The following is a 19,021-nucleotide window of genomic DNA, read 5'->3' on the forward strand; positions in this document are numbered from 1 at the left end:
TTTGAAGCTGAAATTTCTAAGCTTTAGACACAAGTCTGGTTGTCACAACCAAATCATAGTATGCCTTTCAAGTTTATACACTCATGCTATAACAGGAGAGTATGATTATTTATTGGAACCTCATTTTAAAAGCACTGGTGACTTACTTATTCCTGGTCACCTAGCTCCCAAATACCTGGCCATTATTGATGTCCCTACCCTCAGTGTCAATGAGAATCAATGGGCGAGAACTAGCCTGTAGGAGTGAGGACCTCAGGACATGTGTTAACTTTACCCTTGCCCACTCTCCAAAACACTCTCCAGATGCTGGTCTGGGTTGCTGAACTCTGATGGTTCAGGCTTTCCTGGATACCTGAAGGTAGTCAGAACAGCCTGGAACCCAGCAAGAGAAACGAATCCTTACCTCTTCTTTTTACATCCGTCAACTTCTTCACAAGGTCTTGGATTTATAGTAATAAAAATATTTTAATTTACCTTAAAATGACTTAATTTGTAAAACACTTCTTAGTCCAGTTTAGCCTCATTAAAAAAAAATACCTTACATGTTACATACTAGATAGCCCATTTATAGGAGGCCTTTAAAATGATCACATTAGTCTTCTATGTACTGTTGAAATAATCAGGTCTCAAGGTTTATTAAGCAGTGATCCTAGGATCCATTGCTTCAGAATGCCTAGCAGAGCTTGTTACAATTTGCTCTCCTAAGATCCATTGCAGCCCAACTGAATCATAATATTTCTGTCAATGCTAATCGGGTTGTTGATGGCATTAAAGGTGTTTAGCCCAATGGTTCACAAACTTGGCTGCACATTAGAAGCACCTGGGAAATGTGGAAAATGATTATAATGTGCAGCTAAGATCGAGAACTTCTGGCCCAACACAATGCTCAACACCTATTAGATGTTCATTATTGATGGACAGACACACTAAAATTAGATAAAAGAAAAGCTAGCAACTGATTAATTCTAATATATTAAGGGAAAGGAAGATTAATTAAAATTCCAATATGATTTTATTTCAAATAAAACTAAATCGTGGCCTTAAGGGCACATAAATTTCTCTCAAATACATGGTTAACTGATTTTACATTAGTAAAAATAAATATCATTTCAATTATAAATAACATTGGTCACTGTAGGTAATATAAATCCTTTTCATCAGTAAAGTTCTACTTTAAAATGTAGATTCTAGAATACAATGTCAAGAAGAAATAAAACCATAATTCAATTACTATAAAGTCCAAAATTTCCATATGCTGATAAAGATAATGGAGAACACCAATAAGTATGGAATACTTACTGTGAGCCAGTTATCCTTTAGAGCTATTTTGACATATTTAATATTAACTTTTTTCACAATATCCCTAAGAAAGTTATTATCAGCCCAAAATATTTACATTGTACATTTAAAGTGAAAATAAACATACAGAAAAATGCAGGGTAAATCATTTGTCCTCATATTTTGTTTGTTTTATAAAGAATTCTTTGTTGGAATTAAATTTGCATAAACCTCTCTCAAATTGTGGGGGTTTTGTTTGTTTTTTTTTTAGAATAGTGGAGGAATATACCCTATTTCTCTGGGTAAGGACTAATTGCTTCCCAGAGTTTGGACTGAGGCTGAGAGCTTTCTGGTGAGATTGAAATTGTTTCTGGTGTGTAGAAATGAGGTTTGTGGGAACAGGGAACAAGGTAGCTTGCTCCAAATTATAAGCTTCGTTATTTAGGAAATTCAGTTATATGAATAAGTTCTGTTAAAAGATAAACTGACACAGTGAAAATTTTAAAGAGTTTATGTGGCCAAAAAGTGATTAATGAATGGGAAAGCACCCAATTTTAAGAAGTTTTAAGCTCTGCTGAAGAAACACAAGTGAAAGACTTTTATGGAGTGAATGTGGAAACAAGACAAAGAGAATATTTGGTTACAGTTATTCAGTTGCCTTATTTGATCTATTCCACTGGAAAGTCCCTAGTTGTAGAATTTTAAGTTAGTTGGTGGCTTTTGATTTGTTGAGCTTAAGTTTTGATTTTGTTTTTGTTTTTTTCTTTTTTCTTCTGATACTGGCATTTACAAGAAATGGCCCAGTTAAGTTTTGCTTATATTTGCAATTCAAACATGGTTAAGGTTATTTTCAAGGCCTAACTGGTTTTATCTGCTCAGGGAATTTTTCAAGCCTGATCTCTATTTCATTTAATTTTAACAAGTCCTTCCTAATTACAACGTTATATTATAGGCTGCTTTTATTAAATGTATTGGACCATAAAGTAAGATTACTCAAAGTAGCTTAATGGTCTAAACTTCAATTCTTACAAAATGGGGAGAATATGTAAACGTCTAACATTAGGGTGGTAGGATCCATTGAGCATTAAAAGTGAGTGAGCTATTATCCTGAGAAGAGTGAAATTATTTATGGACATTTAAGGGAAACAAGGTCTTGGGACATATTAAGATTTATTCTATCTATAATCTATTTTGGTTTCTGGTGAGGGGGCTAAATCTTACAAGATTTCAATTTTTTCCTAGCAGCCAAGTTCCCAACCATCATTTACTTAATAACTTATCTTTTTTCCATTAGTGAATGATACATCATTACTATTAAAATCTTATAACACAGTCTGTGTTAGAAAAACTTATCCGTTTCATTGAGGTATTGATTGCTTTTCATCTCAATAATACACTTTTGACTCTAGATAGTAAAACATTTTAATATATGAAAGAGCAGCTCTCCTCTCATCACTTTTATTACTCAAAATTTTGAAAACACAAATTTTTTGAAAACTCAAAATTTTGAAAATTTTCTCAGGTATTTATTCTTCCAGATGAACTTAAATTATTGTTTCAAATTTGAAACAATCAAAATACTAATAGGATTCTTTTAAATTGGCAAATTTAACCTATGAAGTGATTGGAGAAGAATGATGTTCTTTATAGTAGGCTTCCTTTACTTACTAAAAAAAAAATCATATTTTAAATTTCCCTGTTTTATAGTTTTCTTTAGAAATGTGACATAGTTTAACCTGTTAATATTTTATATTTTGTACATTATAAGTGAACTAATTTTTCCCATTGAATCTTTCACTCATATGAATTGGTTGTTTATGGATTTTGTGTATTTATTTTGCAATCACTTGCATTAGAGAATTTATTACTTATAATTTTTTTCAGTCTATTTATCTGTATCTTCTAGATATGCAATACTTTTGTACCAAACAATGGCAATTTTAACTTCTGTTATTTATCTTTTCTTTCTTACTGCTTTGGTTAGATTAGTGCTATTACATTTTTGGTACCTGATTTTGATGAATTTTTACCTCTAAAATCTCTCTAGTACTTTAAGCTACTAAAAATATTTTTAATTCATTCACTCATTCAGTTACCATTTATCTGGTATTCTTAGGCACTGTGAAGGAGATATAGATAGATATAGATACAGATTCAGGAGATGAAGGTCATTGACCCCTGTCTGGGTCTCTACTTTGTGTATGACCCTGAGGAAATGAGCCACCACAGAATCTAGCTGGTCAGTGGAACCCTGCTGCCTGCTGACCTGCTTTCCTGCCACTGGCTTTACTTGGACCTGCATAGGCCCGTTCCTGGATTCTCTTTAGCCTTGCCTCACCTGTCTGTTATGATATGCTACCTCTTACTGGTTTACTCTCATGTGTCCTGCTAGCCTGGTTTACCACCTGTTGCTCCTTACTGTACTCTCCGGACCTGGTGTCTGACTCCGCGCGTGTGCACATTGGCAGCTGAATCCGGATCTGCCTCTGCATCTCCAACACCTGCTTCACCCCTGTGGGATATCTTGTTCCAGGTTTTTCCGAAATTGCCTTACCCTGTCTTCGTCGTCTATTTAGTTTTGATGAGATCTTTAAAAAAAATATGCTAGTGCTCACTTCGGCAGCACATATAGTAGTAAAATTGGAACGATACAGAGAAACTTAGCATGGCCTCTGCATAAGGATGACGCTCAAATTCATGAAAAAATATGCTAAACCCGTTTCTGTCTCCGTAAAAAGTGAACATAATGAAATTGAAAGAGAAAAAAATGTTTTCTTAAAGATACAGGGGCTTTGATTGTAATATTTATTTTGATTCTTTCTGGTGGCTATTGAAATAGTTCGATTTCAGTAAATAGCCCCCAATTTTTTTTTTGTTTTGTTTTGAAAGTATATATGCTTTTAATAGGGAGGGTGTGTGTGTTTGTGTATGTGTGCGCGTGTGTGTGTGCCCACACAATCTGTTTCGCTGCATCCAGATCGTTGTGAACTGGGAAACCAAGTTTGCCAGAGTATCTATAATGTAAAAAAAGAAAAAAAAAGACGGTTGATGAATTACTTTTTAATAAATGTTTTAACAAGTTGCCCAATTGTCCCGAATTCCTTTTTGTCATCTTCAGTTGTTTTAAGGCTTTTTGAACACTATCAAGTTCTTGCTTCATTCTGGGTAACTAATAATCCAGAACAAATGATATATATATGCCCCAGTTTTCCTTGCTCTTCCACCTGCATTTATCTTTGATTCAGATGTGGTTTTTTGCTCCCTGACTGAAAAGATATTTTAGCATGTGTGAGAATTGGTAGGAAAATACCCTGCCACACAGGCAACATTATTTTACTTCTGCTAAGGCAAAGTTTCAATTAAACACTTTTGTTTCTCTCAGTGTAAGATAGATTATGCTAAATGCTACATGGATAAAATTATGAGGAAAATGTCCTCATTCACGAGCAGCTGACGATCTAGTAAATGGAAAAAGGCAGTGGACAGAAATCTGTAAAAATGCCTTCAGAAATGTACTAAGAAAGGCTTTATTTAATAGTTATTGGGGGAAATGTAGGAGCCAAGGCATGGTATTGGGAATGTTTAGGATATGTTTAGAAAGCACTAAAGTAGTGTAATTTGGTTTAGGTCTAGAAAAAAGAGAAGAACACTGTAGAGAAGGCATTTTTAAAATATGAATTTCATTCAATAGTTACTGAAGATCTGCTGAACAGATCAGTGAAATGATCAGAGCTGAGAGTTCAGAACATAAATCTAACGTCAAAGTGCTGGCAGTTGGATAAACAAGCAAACAATACAATTTGGACCAAAAATATGTTGGAGAAGGCCGTGAACAACAGAAAGAATATAGGACTGGATAACCTGAATATAAGGGCTGGCTAGTGATGTGGATAAGTTAATTTGCACAAAATAGACTATGATGGACAATATCCAGAAGCTTCTCTTCCTGCAAATGGGAGTATTTAGAGTTCATGTGTATGTACTATTTCCAAATAGGTAAGACCAGAGATCTTATTATACATCTAGTGGTCTCTCTGGAACATAGCAGGATATGGTGGCAAACACTGCAGGCTCTGAAGCCAGGCTTCCTGTGTTCAAGTCAAGGCTCTTTTGTTTACGTAATGTATAACCTTGGGCAGTTTATTTAACCTCTTTATGCTTTGGTTTATGTATCTGTAAAAGGTAGATAATAGCACTTAGTTCCAAGAATTGTCTTGAGATTAATGAATTAATATTTGTAAAGTCCTTAGAATGGTGCCTGGCTGGTGGTGATGATTCAATAGAGAATATTATTGTTAATATTAATCATATAAAATAAAATTATAATCGTCTATTTTATGCAAATTATTCATGTCACAATTTTAAGTATATTCTTTAAAACATAAATACGTAGAACTTCTGATTTAACAGTCCAGGGACTCAGTGCTAATCCTGTTTCCATTCATAAACTTTGTGAATGTGGTACAGTGAGATTGATGAAACTAGCTCTCTGTTCAAGTGAGAGAGTCCAGCGAGTGAATGCATCATTCTTCCATGGCAATTCAAGTGGTTATAAATACTGAGTGAATAGGAGCATAAAGAATTCTCTGGAAAGAACTTGGAGCATGTCAAGTTTTATTTTTAATGTTTAAAACACCCATTGTTATTGCTTTGGGAATGGAGTAAGTAATTAACAAAAGTAAGTAAATATTTTTCTCCATATGGCACTCACTCAAGCAGGAGAGAGCAGGACACTTTGATAGATTTGTGAGAATAATCCCTCAATACTTTATGTAATTTATTTTGCTAAATTATTAAAAGTTAAGATTTATTCATAATCTTAAAATTATTAAATATTTCAAACACAAAGGAAACTGTAAAGCATGATATAATTATTTTTACTCTAATTAATTTTAGCAAGTCTAACAATATTGCCAGATATGTTTCAAATTTTAAAAGAAAAATTTACAAATGCATGCAAAATCCTTGTATATCCCCCAATTCCATCCCAGTCTATCTCCCTACCTGCATTCCTCCCATGCCAGGGGAAACCATGATTCTGATGTGGATACTTCCATTCCAATTCATGATTTTATATATTTACTATAAGAAATGCACCCATACAAATATATGCTACTTATATCTTTAAAACATTATGTAAATAGCATATTATAAATGTATTGAAATTATATTTCATTATTCTTGTTTCTTTAATTAACTTTATTGGATTATAATTTACATAAAATAAAATGCAGTCATTGTGTTTGCATACAATTAAAGCGTTTTACACATGAATATGCCTGTGTAAACATCACTGCATCCAAGATGTAGAACACTTCTGCTATTCCCAAATTTTCCCTTTTGTCCGTTGCAGTCAACTTCTCACATATACCGTGCCCCAGGTAGTCATTTATTTGATTTCTATCACTATAGATTATTTTGACCTATTCCAGAATGTTATATAAATGAACTCTCTTGTGTCTGTCTGCTTTCATTCAGTGTAAAGTTTTTGAGAATTCCCCCCATTCTTGTGTGTATCAGGAGTTCATTTCTATTTCATTTCCCAGATATACCACACCTTGTTTATCCATTCGTGTGGATGAGAATTTGGACTCTCCATTTTTTGGCTATTGTGAATAAAGGTGCTAAGAACATTAACACAAGTCTGGAAATATATTTTAATTTTTCTTAGATAAATGGCTAGGAGTAGTAATGTTGGATAGTATGGTAATAATAGTAGCATGTTTAACTTTATGAAAAACTGCCAAACTGTTTTCCAAAGTGATTGTACTATTTTACATTTCCTGTTCCAGATGCTCCAAATCCTTGCCAGGATGACTTGGTATTTCTGGTCATTTTAATTTTAATCTACATATTTGTAGTATAAATAATTGAACTGTGTTCTCTTTCAAATTGTTTTCGTTATTCTAGGTCTTTTGCATCATCTCCATATAAACTATAACACCAGCTAATCAACTGAAAAAAAAAAAGGCCTATGGGATTTTTATTGCTATTCTACTAAATTGATAAATCAATATGAAGATAATTCACATCCTAACAATATTTCATTTTTAAGTTTATGAACATATATATTAAGTAATTTATTTTAATTCCTCTCATTAATGTTCAGTTGTTTTTAGTGTATAGGTTTTGTATATACTTTGCTAAACTTATCCTTAAGCTTTTCATGTTTGTGGATGCTATTGTTAATGGTATTTTTAATTACAATTTCTAGTTGTTCATTACTAGTATATAGAAATAAAATTGATTTTTGTATTTTGACTTTGTATCCTGTGACCTTCTTAAAGCTATTTATTATATCTAGCAGATTATTTTATAGTATTTCTCAAGATTTTTCTCATACATGATTATACCCTCTAACTCATACAATTTTATTTCTTCCTTTACAAGCTTTATTTCATTCACTTCTTTTTCTTGCCTTATCATAATGGCTAGTAGCCACATTGTAACACCAATGAAATGTTGAATAGAAGTTGTAAAAGCAAGCACTCTTGCCTTTTCTTGACTGAGAGTGAAGGCCTTCAATATTTTACCATTTAGTATGATATTAGCTCCAGCTTTTTTGTAATTGCTCTTAGCCATGTTGAGGAAGTGCTTTTAGCTCTTTGACTATGTCCTTTTATTACCTGTTGGCTTACATTGTTTCTGAACAGAAGCCAGAATATTTTGTTTTCTTTGATGCCCAGAACAGGTATCTTTTTTCTTTGTTGCCTTTAAAAATTGAATTCTTCATGATGGAGACTCAGACTTTTGGGGAGGGGGGGGAAATGGGCATTTATTGAAACCTTAAAATCTGTACCCCCATAATATGCCAAAATAAAAAAAAAATTGAATTCTTACAGAAAAACTATCATAATCACTATCATTATTATCATTATGTATATTACAATCTATACCTTATTGAGTGTTTAGGACAGTTTAATAAACATGTGAGGTAGCTATTATAATTATCTCCATTTTAGGGATGAGGAAATTGAGGTACACACTGGTTGCTGCTTTTTTCCCAAGTTCAAAAAATTAGTAAATATAGATAGGATTCACATCCAATCTGGCTCCAAATTTTAAAAATACATATGTCTGCAAGTTTAATTATAACAGAAGAATCAATAAGGGAAAGAAGGAAATAGGATAAATAATAGACAGACAAATTAATTGGAAAACTCACTTACATAGACATTCTTTACATGTCCAAATTCCCGACAATCCCATTGCACATGTTAAAAAGCTTTAAATTGGTAGTACAAAATAGGGTTAAAGAAAATTGTCTTTTTGAGACTTGTTTATTCCCAGGCTTCTGCTGCTTTTCAACATAAAATTTGGATGGGTGCATACCTGCGAAAAAAACTTGAACTCTAACCAGATAGACATGGATTTAAATTCCAGGATTACCAAATACTCTGTGAGATTGTGGGCAGTCTTCCTAATCCCTTCATGTTTCAATTTCCTACTATCTTAATGTAGTTTATCTCACAGGTGAGACTTACATTAGAAAACATTCCAACCCATGTTATGGTATAGCACAGTGCCAGGAACACTTTAAAGATTTAAATATTCAACCCCAGAAATGTTTCTTCTATTTTCTTCTTTTTTTTTAATTTTTTTTTTATTTCGGCATATTATGGGGGAACAGATTTTAAGGTTTCAATAAATGCCCTCCCCCCCTAAGTCTGAGTTTCCAGCATGACCATCCCCCAGATGGTGCACATCTCACTCCTTATGTATATATATACCCACCCCCCTCCCCCCTCCCACCTATCCAACACCCTATTACTGTAGTACCTATGTGTCCACTTAGGTGCTATTCAGTTAATACCAGTTTGCTGGAGAATATATCTGGTGCTTGTTTTTCCATTCTTGGGATACTTCGCTTAGTACTATGGGTTCCAGCTCTAACCAGGAAAATATAAGATGTGCTATATCACTGCTGTTTCTTAGAGCTGAATAGTACTCCATGGTATATATATACTACATTTTATTAATCCATTCTTGGATTGATGGGCACTTGGGCTGTTTCCACAGCCTTGCGATTATGAATTGTGCTGCTATAAACATTCGAGTGCAGGTGTCTTTTTTGTAGAGTGTCATTGGACCTTTTGGGTAGATGCCCAGCAATGGGATTGCTGGATCAAATGGTAGATTCACTTGTATCGCTTTAAGGTATCTCCATATTGCTTTCCACAGAGGTTGAACTAGTTTGCAGTCCCACCAGCAGTGTAGGAGTGTTCCTCTCTCTCCGCATCCACGCCAGCATTTGTTATTTGGAGTCTTTTTGATAAAGGCCATTCTCACTGGAGATAAGTGATATCTCATTGTAGTTTTGATTTGCATTTCCCTGATGATTAGAGATGATGAGCATTTTTTCATATGTTTGTTGGCCATTCTTCTGTCTTCTTTAGAAAAGTTTCTGTTCAAGTCCTTTGCCCACTTTTTAATAGGGTTATTTGATTTTTTCTTGCTGATTTTCATGAGTTCTAAGTATATTCTAGTTATCAGCCCTTTATCGGATATGTAGGATGCAAAAATTTTCTCCCATTCTGTAGGTTGTCTGTTTACTTTCATGACTATTTCTTTGGCTGTGCAGAAGCTTTGTAGTTTCATCATGTCCCATTTATTTATTTTTGTTGCTGCTGTGATTGCCTTTGGGGACTTCTTCATAAACTCTTTGCCTAGGCCGATGTCTAGGAGAGTATTTCCAACGTTTTCCTCTAGAATTCTAATAGTTTCATACCTTAGGTTTAAGTCTGTTATCCAGCGTGAGTTGATTTTTGTGAGAGGTGAAAGGTGTGGGTCCTACTTTAGCCTTCTACAAGTGGCTATCCAGTTTTCCCAGCACCATTTATTGAAGAGGGATTCTTTTCCCCAGTGTATGTTTTTGTCTGTTTTGTCAAAGATTAGATGGCTATATGAGGATGGTTTTATATCAGGATTCTCAGAGCTGTTCCACTGGTCAATATTCCTATTTTTGTGCCAATACCAGATTGTTTTAATTACCACAGCTTTGTAGTATAGTTTGATATCTGGCATATTAATACCTCCCATTTTGTTTTTGTTGCCTAGAATTGCTCTTGATATTCGGGGTCTTCTTTGGTTCCATACAAAGTGTAAAATTATTTTTTCTATATCTGTGAAGAATGCTGATGGGATTTTAATAGGTATTGCATTGAATCTGTAGATCAGTTTGGGTAGTATAGACATTTTAATGATGTTGAGTCTGCCGATCCATGAGCATGGAATGGATTTCCATCTGTTTACATCCTCTGCTATTTCCTTCCTCAGTGTTTCATAGTTCTCCCTGTAGAGGTCTTTTACCTCCTTGGTTAAGTATATTCCTAGGTACTTTAATTTCTTTGTTGCTATTGTGAAGAGTATTGAGTCTTTAATTTGGTTCTCAATTTGATTGTTCTTGGCGTATATGAATGCCTCTGATTTCTGTGTATTGATTTTGTATCCTGAGACTTTACTAAATTCATTGATCAGTTCCAGGAGTTTCTTGGTTGAATCTTTGGGGTTTTCTAAATATAATATCATATCATCAGCAAACAGTGAAAGTTTGATCTCTTCTGCCCCTATTTGGATACCTTTAATTCCACTTTCCTGTCTGATTGCTGTAGCCAGGACTTCCAGCACTATGTTGAATAGAAGTGGAGATAGTGGGCAGCCTTGTCTGGTTCCAGTTCTAAGTGGGAATGCTTTCAGTTTTTCCTCATTCAGTATAATGTTGGCTATGGGTCTGTCATATATGGCTTGTATCATTTTTAGGTATGTCCCTTCTATGCCTATTTTCTTAAGTGTATGTATCATGAAAGGGTGTTGAATTTTGTCAAAAGCTTTTTCTGCATCTATTGAAAGAATCATGTGGTCTTTGTTTTTGCTTCTGTTTATGTGGTGAATTGCATTTATAGATTTACGTATGTTGAACCATTCCTGCATCCCTGGGATGAAGCCTACTTGGTCATGATGGATTATTTTTTTAATAAGCGTCTGGATTCGGTTAGCTAAGATTTTGTTGAAACTTTTTGCATCTATATTCATTTGGGATATTGGTCTGTAGCTTTCTTTTTTTGTTGCATCCTTTCCTGGTTTTGGTATCAGAGTAATATTCGCTTCATAAAAGGTGTCGGGGAGGTTTCCGGTCTTCTCGATGTTGTGGAATAGTTTCTGCAAGATAGGTACTAGTTCTTCTTTGTAAGTGTGGTAAAATTCAGGTGTGAAGCCATCTGGACCAGGACTTTTCTTTTTAGGGAGATTTTTAATTGCTGTTTCTATTTCAGCAGTTGAGATTGGTCTGTTCCAGGAATCTATTTCTTCCTGATTGAGCCTAGCGAGGCTGTGTGTTTCTAGAAATTTGTCCATTTCTTCCACATTTTCAAATTTGTGTGAATAAATATTTTTGTAGTACTCATAAATTATATCTTGTATCTCTTTGGGATCAGTTGTGATATCTCCTTTTCTGTTTCTGATGGAGCTTATTAGAGATTTCTCTTTTCTGGTTTTCGTTAGCTTAGCCAGTGGTGTGTCAATTTTGTTTATTTTTTCAAAGAACCAACTTTTTGTTTTGTTAATCTCCTGAATAGCTTCCCTATTTTCAATTTCATTTAGTTCTGATTTGATCTTGTTGATTTCACTTCTTTTGCTGGGTTTGGGGCTGGTCTGTTCTTCTTTTTCAAGCTCTTTGAGTCGTTTCATTAGATTGTCTATTTGTGATCTTTTTGACTTTTGGTTATAGGTATTTATGGAGATAAACTTTCCTCTCAGAACTGCTTTAGCTGTGTCCCAGAGGATTTGATAACTTGTCTCTCCATTGTCATTTTCTTCATAGAATTTTTTTATTTCCGTCTTGATTTCTTCATTTACGAAGTAATCATTTAGTAGGAGGTTGTTTAATTTCCATGTTTTTGCGTAGAAATATGAGTTTCTGTTAGGGTTGATTTCTACTTTTATTCCACTGTGATCTGAGAAGATACATGGTATGATTTCTATTTTTTTAAATTTCTTGAGGTTTACTTTGTGTCCTAGGATATGGTCAATCTTAGAGAATGTCCTGTGTGCTGATGAGAAGAACGTATATTCAGTGGATTTTGTGTAGAATGTTCTGTAAATGTCGGTCAGACCCAATTGTTCTAGAGTTTTGTTTAAGTCCATTATTTCTTTATTAATTTTCTGTTTGGAGGATCTGTCTCGTGTTGTCAGTGGGGTGTTGAAATCTCCGGTGATTACGGAGTTGCTATTAATCCATTTGCTTAGCTCTAGTAAGGTTTGCTTTATGAATCTGGGTGCACCTAAGTTGGGTGCATATATATTTAAAATTGTTATCTCTTCTTGTTGAACTGTGCCCTTCACCATTATATAATGACCCTCTTTGTCTTTCACTACTTTTGTTGCTTTAAAAACTAAATCGTCTGAAATTAGAACTGCCATACCAGCCTTCTTTTGGCTTCTATTTGCTTGGAATATTGATCTCCACCCTTTTATTTTTAGTCTATATGCATCCTTGCAGATTAGATGTGTTTCCTGAAGACAGCATATACTTGGCCTGTATTTTCTTATCCATTCAGCCAGCCTATGTCTCTTGAGTGGAGAGTTTAAGCCATTCACATTTATTGAGAGAACTGATAGGTAAGGTAGATTACTGTTCATTCTGTTGGGTTGGATGTTGTTGCTATGATTTGTGTCTTTAGCCATTGTAATATCTGGCCTTGAATATCTTTGGGTTTTGGTTGTTTTTATATTCGTGGGTTATTATTATGATATTCTGTGCGTAACACTGTTTTAAGTACTTCTTGTAGGGCTGGTCTTGTCTTGGTGAATTCTCTGAGCCTTTGCTTGTCTGAGAATGTCTTTATTTCTCCTTCATATACGAAGCTTAGTTTTGCAGGGAATAATATTCTAGGCTGGGCATTGTTTTGTTTCAAAAGAGTGAGAATGGGGCCCCAGTTTCTCCTTGCTTGTAAAGTCTCATTAGAGAAGTCTGGTGTTATTCGAATTGGCTTTCCCTTGTATGTTACTTGCTTCTTTTGTCTTACAGCTCTTAGAAGGGCCTCTTTAGTTGATACTTTGGTCAGTCTGATGACTGCATGTCGTGACGTCTTCCTGTTTGCATTGAATCTCCCAGGGGTCCTCTGAGCTTCTTGAACTTGTATATCAAGATTTTGAGCAAGGCCTGGGAAATTTTCCTCTATTATATCTTCAAAGAGCTTGTCCAACCCTTGAGTGTTATCTTCTTCCCCTTCTGGTAACCCTATGACCCTCACGTTAGGTTTCTTCACATAATCCCACAGCTCTTGTAGGCTTTGCTCTTTTCTCTTGTTTCTCTGCTCTATTTCTGTGACTGATTTATTTAATTGGAGGGTGTTATCTTCAATCTCTGAGATTCTTTCTTCTGTTTGACCTACCCTGTTCTTGAGACTTTCCACTGTATTTTGTAGTTCCTTGAATTGATTCTTCATTTCCAGGAGTTTGGTTAAACTTTTCTTCATTGTGTCCATTTCTTTTTCCAGATCCTGGAGGCTTTTTGTGGTTTCTTTGTGTTGGTTATTGAGTTGTTGTTGCAGCTCGGTGAGTGTTCTTATGATCCACATACGAAATTCCTCTTCTGTCATTTTGGTTGCCTGATTTTGGTTGGTGCCTGTTTCTAGGGGGCTGGGGCTCCTCTTTGAGGAGAGTTTTCCGTTTGGTTCTTTATATTTCCTGAGTTCCTTTGCTGATTTCTTCCCATGTTGATCAATTGTTGTTTCTTTTCTTTAGGTTTTTGTTTGGGTATTCACATGCCTTGTTTAGTTTCTGAGCCGGAAGGTGGTGTCTGTGGGTGAGATTCGTCCACTACCTGTCCTGATAAGGGTGTGCAGGATGCTCTCCCTGTCAGTAGGTGGCGCTTGTTTGGAGGAACAGGTTACGCTGTTGTTTTTATGCCCTGTTATTAGCTCTTGTTCCTGTAGAGAGAACTCTAGTACCTCAGGTGGTGGGTGGGGCCCTGGGACTTCCAGGTGTGTCCTTTTCTCCCCTTCAGTGAGGGCAAGTCTAGGAGAGAGTCTGGGCAGAGCTGGGTTGGGTAAGCCTGCCTTCAGGCAACACCAATGTTGTTAGCAGGGGTCAAAGTTCTGTTCTCTGCTTCCAGGCAAAGCTTTCAGGTCGGAGCTGGAATGGTCCTGCTCAGTCAGAGAGTCTGCGTGTGGGGATGGGGCTGTCTGAGACTCACAGTCTGGAGCGGGCCTGGCTTCTTTCCACCGTCCCCAACTCCGCAGCTACTGCTGGGCCTCTGCCCACAGGCCAGACCACACGCCACCACTCCTCCCCTGGCTGTACTACCTGCGGGAAGGTTCCCTACGGGGGAACGCCACCTGGGCTGGGTGCAGGGCCTCCCTCTGGGGGGAGGGTTGCCCTCTAGAATGCTGATCCACCCCTGAAGGCACACACACTGCAGCAGGCTGTTCACAAATATCCCTTCTGTGCCCCAGGCAATGCGAGGCCTCGGTGCACATGTGGTCTGCAGGTCCAACCTCTGGGTCCCAGAGTTCAAACTGTATCCCCACCAGGGAGAAAATTTCCAGTCCCAAAATTCACCCACAGGGAGCCCAAGCTGTGTCTATGTCTCTCAACCTCAGAGTCTGCCCTGTTCTCCTGGGATCACCGTGCCAGCAGCACCTGGGAGGGCTGGAAGGTAGGGAGCTCACAGTCTGAGTTCCCGTTAGTCAGTTTTAGGGCCCCAAAAGGGAAGGTCCTGTTCCCTGTAGGTGCCTCCGGCTGGTGACTATATTGTCTCTCAGTCTCTCTGGGCAGCTGTGGGTAGGGTCAGGGGAGAGGAGGAGGAGGCAATATGGCGTCTGCCCTGCGGCTCGGGTCTGTGCACACGGAGGTGCTCCGAGAGAGTTGGGAGCCCGGTGCCGCGTCCGCCACTGGCTTACCGCTCACTGGCAGCGGCCGTCGCTGGGCTGGTGTCTGCAGGTCTCTCCACTGGCTGGGGAGCCCACCAGTAGTCCGGGATGCAGGGGAGGGGAAACGGCCGATACTTCCCGCTGGTCTCTGGGCTGCTCCGGTGGTCCCAGCTTCCAGTTCTCCTCCGTGACCTCCTCCTGTGGAGTCTCCTGTGGTCTCAGGTATTCCTCCTTCTGACCCTCATCCGATGTAGTCTCATCTTCTTGCTTCTTTCTTCTGATTTCTGCTAGAATCTATCTTTTCTGCAGAGACACTCTGTCTGGCAGTGTTTCTCATCCGCCATCTTTTCCTATTTTCTTCTTTTTATATATTCTTTTAGTTCTCCTTTTGCTCCTTTTCTCTCATTTTCTTACTCTTCCCCCTTGTTTCATTATTACTACAGTAAAGTGGTTGATAGTATTTGGTTATATATACATATGCTCATATGATATATATATAGACATGCTATGGAGCTTTCTGACTTTAAAAACCTCTTCTTTCTTTCAGCTTTATTTTCATAATTCTATAAATTCCTAAATTTCAGGGTTTTTTTCCCTTCATTTTCAATATTTTAATCTTTGTTTTAGTTCTTTCACTGTCCTTCATTAGTGTTACTGTCTTCATCAAAGAATTTCATTTTTACTTCCTTAAATTCATTCTAAGAGCTTACTTAAAAGGCCAGTGCAGTGGCTCACTCATACCTGTGATCCCAGCACTTTGGGAGGCTGAGGCAGGAGGATCACTCGAGGCCAGGAATGCAAGACCAGCCTGGGCAACAAAGTGAGATCCAGTCTCTAAACAATATAAAAAGTTAAAATTAGCTGGGCATGGTGGCACATGCCTGTAGTTCTAGGTACTTGTGAAACTGAGGCAGGAAGATCTCTTGAGCCCAGGAGTTTGAGGTTGACAGAGGGGGAGGCCTCTAAAAAGAGAAAAGAGTTTATTTACCTCTGAAAATATTTGTGGATTCTGTCACGTGTTTTCATATGATTAGCAGAGAATCTCTACTTGGGAGTTGGGACATATGATGATTATAATCTTTCTTTATAATAAACACTTTACATTATACAAGGGATGTCATTTGCATGGCTTATAGAGAGACCTGCATAGGGTTATGGAAAGAGTACTTTTGGGAGCCACAGAAACGCAGTTTTAACTTCAGCTTCCACCCTTACTAATAAATGTGATTTGGGGTTCAGCAATTAAGCTTTCACTATCTTTATTGTACTATAGGACCTTGCTGATCTTAAAGAATTTTGTAAGGATCAATAGGAATGATGGATGTCTAAATTTGCTAAAAGGTTTATAATTTACTAAAATGACTTCCCAATCCAATAATGCATTTAATGAATATTTTAAAAACCTATGGTTGTGACTTCAGAAATATAATCTTATTAACAGAGGAGAATAATCCTTTTCATTACCTTCTATTAAATGAGTTTTATTTTCAAAAGACAATATTGCAGACACTAATTCAGAATGTCCAGTTGAATCATCTGAAATAAAAAAATTCTTGACTTGTTTGCCAGATCATATTTTGTGTACATGTCTATATATTCATTTTAATCAAAAAATTCCTTGAGAATGCACTTAATCATTCATTTAAAAAAGTATCAATGGTCTTATTTAGCAGAATCTAATATATTTGCCATAATTTTCTTTTCAGTTTGCACATGCAAAACAGACATACAAATATATCACTAATATCACAAAGTATTATACAATCCTAAAATGGGATGCATTATCTCATTATCCTACTATCCTAGTGCAGTAGCATGATCACAGCTCACTGCAGCCTGGAACTCCTGGGCTTGAGTGAAACTATCCTCCTGCCTCAGCCTCCTGAATAACTAGGACTACAGGTGCGCAACACCATGCCTTGCTATTTATTTTGTTTTTTGTTTGTTTTTGTAGAGATGGGGGTCTCACTGGTCTTTATCTCCTAGCCTCAAGTGATTCTCTCATCTCAGCCTCACAAGGTGCTGAGATTATAGGCATGAGCCACCGTGCCAGGCAAACATTATCTTAACTTTGTAAGGTTCACTGTATTTTTCAAAACATTTTCATATGTGTGATCAAATCTGCTCCTCAGAACACCTCCATAAGTTGGTGGGTGTACAGTCCACGTTGAAACTGTATTCATGGTCATTTATCATGAAATAACACTTGTCCAAAGAAGGCAAACTGTTTTATCAAGTTTATGCTTTATAAAGTTTTTTTTTTTTTTATCATATTTTCACTTTTTAATATTTTTCAGTTGATAATTTCAGATAATTTTGTAACCTAGGTCTCATTTAAAATTCACTAGGAGCTTTCTAAAAGTTGGTCAATGAAAATGAACTTAATGATCATAATACTGGTGTGGACTTATAGAATACTTTGCTGAATTTAAATTTCATTTTTAAAAACTAGTTTTTGGTACAATGTGTGGAGTAAATCACTATCTCCGTTATGAAGAGGTCAAGGTTTAATTAGTTTTTCTGCAAAAGACTTATTATACATTTCACCTATAAACTGAAAGAAGAAAATTATGCGTTTTAAAGCAGGTTAAAAGTAGAGGTGATACCCACAGCTGCTCTCGTCTCTGGCAAACCATTCTAAAAGGCTCCAGTTTCATTTGGTTCATATGAAACACATGTTGCTCATTTATTGTACATGTGCATCAACTTATTTTGACAAATCTGATCTAAACATGTTACAGATGTTCCTCATTACTTTAATTAGCACTTAGTAGCCACCTATAGAATTTGGCTATAAATTGGCCATTTCACATTATAATAAAAAGAAAATCTATCATTTAATGTGTGAGTTTCAATTTAATTTCAGTTACAGTTTCTTGGTACAGCTAGTGAGCCGTGGATATTCAGTAAGTGCTCTGTTACAAGTTATTGTAATGAAGCCAGATCTTTTTAAAAACATATTTTAAATAATTTCAGCTAGATCTAAAATAATTTTGATCCTGACTAATGTCCTTCAGAAATTCATGTATTAGTCAACGTATAGCCTGAGATCCAGGAGTAATATTATAACTTGAGTACTTGCTAGAAAGGACTATTCTATTCTTACTGAAGTAAAATCTGCATTTTAACACAATCCTCAGGTGATTTGCATAAACTTTAATAAAACACTGTTTTAGAGCAGACCTAATATTACAACTCTGCTTTATGCACACACATATGCAAATGTACATGAGTCAAACCTAAAACTCTATGTTATATACATCTGGTTTGTACAGATATTATAGAAAATGTACTGGCCTGTAGATGGAACAATTTCTTTAAATCATTTAATACATCAAAAAGTAACCTCACCAATACTTTCTGTAGGCTATGTTATCTTTCATGCATACAAAAACCCAGGCTGGCTTGTCATATATTTTCAGTGACTGACATGAAGGAAACTGAAGAACTTATAGCTCCAACTTGAATCTTTTAGAGTGCTCATCATTTTTTACTGTTTTCTGTAACTTTCTATAGTGGAAACCGTTGGTTGGAACAGTACTAGATTGTATTTGTTTCTACTACCTTGCCTTGAAAAAACAGGAAACAAATGTAACACTTTTCAAGAGATTGCCTATGAGACTAAAAGATTTCATTTCTTGGTGGTAAATTCCATAATAAACGCTATGTATGTATGTTTTGGGAAATGATTATATCTTAATTATTAATATATAAATTGTTACCTCATTATATTATACTTATATGTAAAGTTTTTATTTTATATTAAGATATAGTATGTATAATATAATTATTAATTATATACTGAAATCGATACAAAATCAAATTTTTATTTAGGTCCTTCTGAAATCATGCTACACAGTAATTCATTAAAA

General features: G+C 36.0%; 1 pseudogene; it reads left to right on the plus strand.

Annotated features, from left to right (window-relative positions):
• Nucleotides 1-3,885: 3,885 nt before the first annotated feature.
• Nucleotides 3,886-4,002, plus strand: LOC142873548 (uncharacterized; annotated as a pseudogene).
• The last annotated feature ends 15,019 nt before the right edge of the window (nt 4,003-19,021 follow it).

Source organism: Microcebus murinus, chromosome 10, assembly GCF_040939455.1.
Source record: "Microcebus murinus isolate Inina chromosome 10, M.murinus_Inina_mat1.0, whole genome shotgun sequence".
NCBI lineage: Eukaryota > Metazoa > Chordata > Mammalia > Primates > Cheirogaleidae > Microcebus > Microcebus murinus.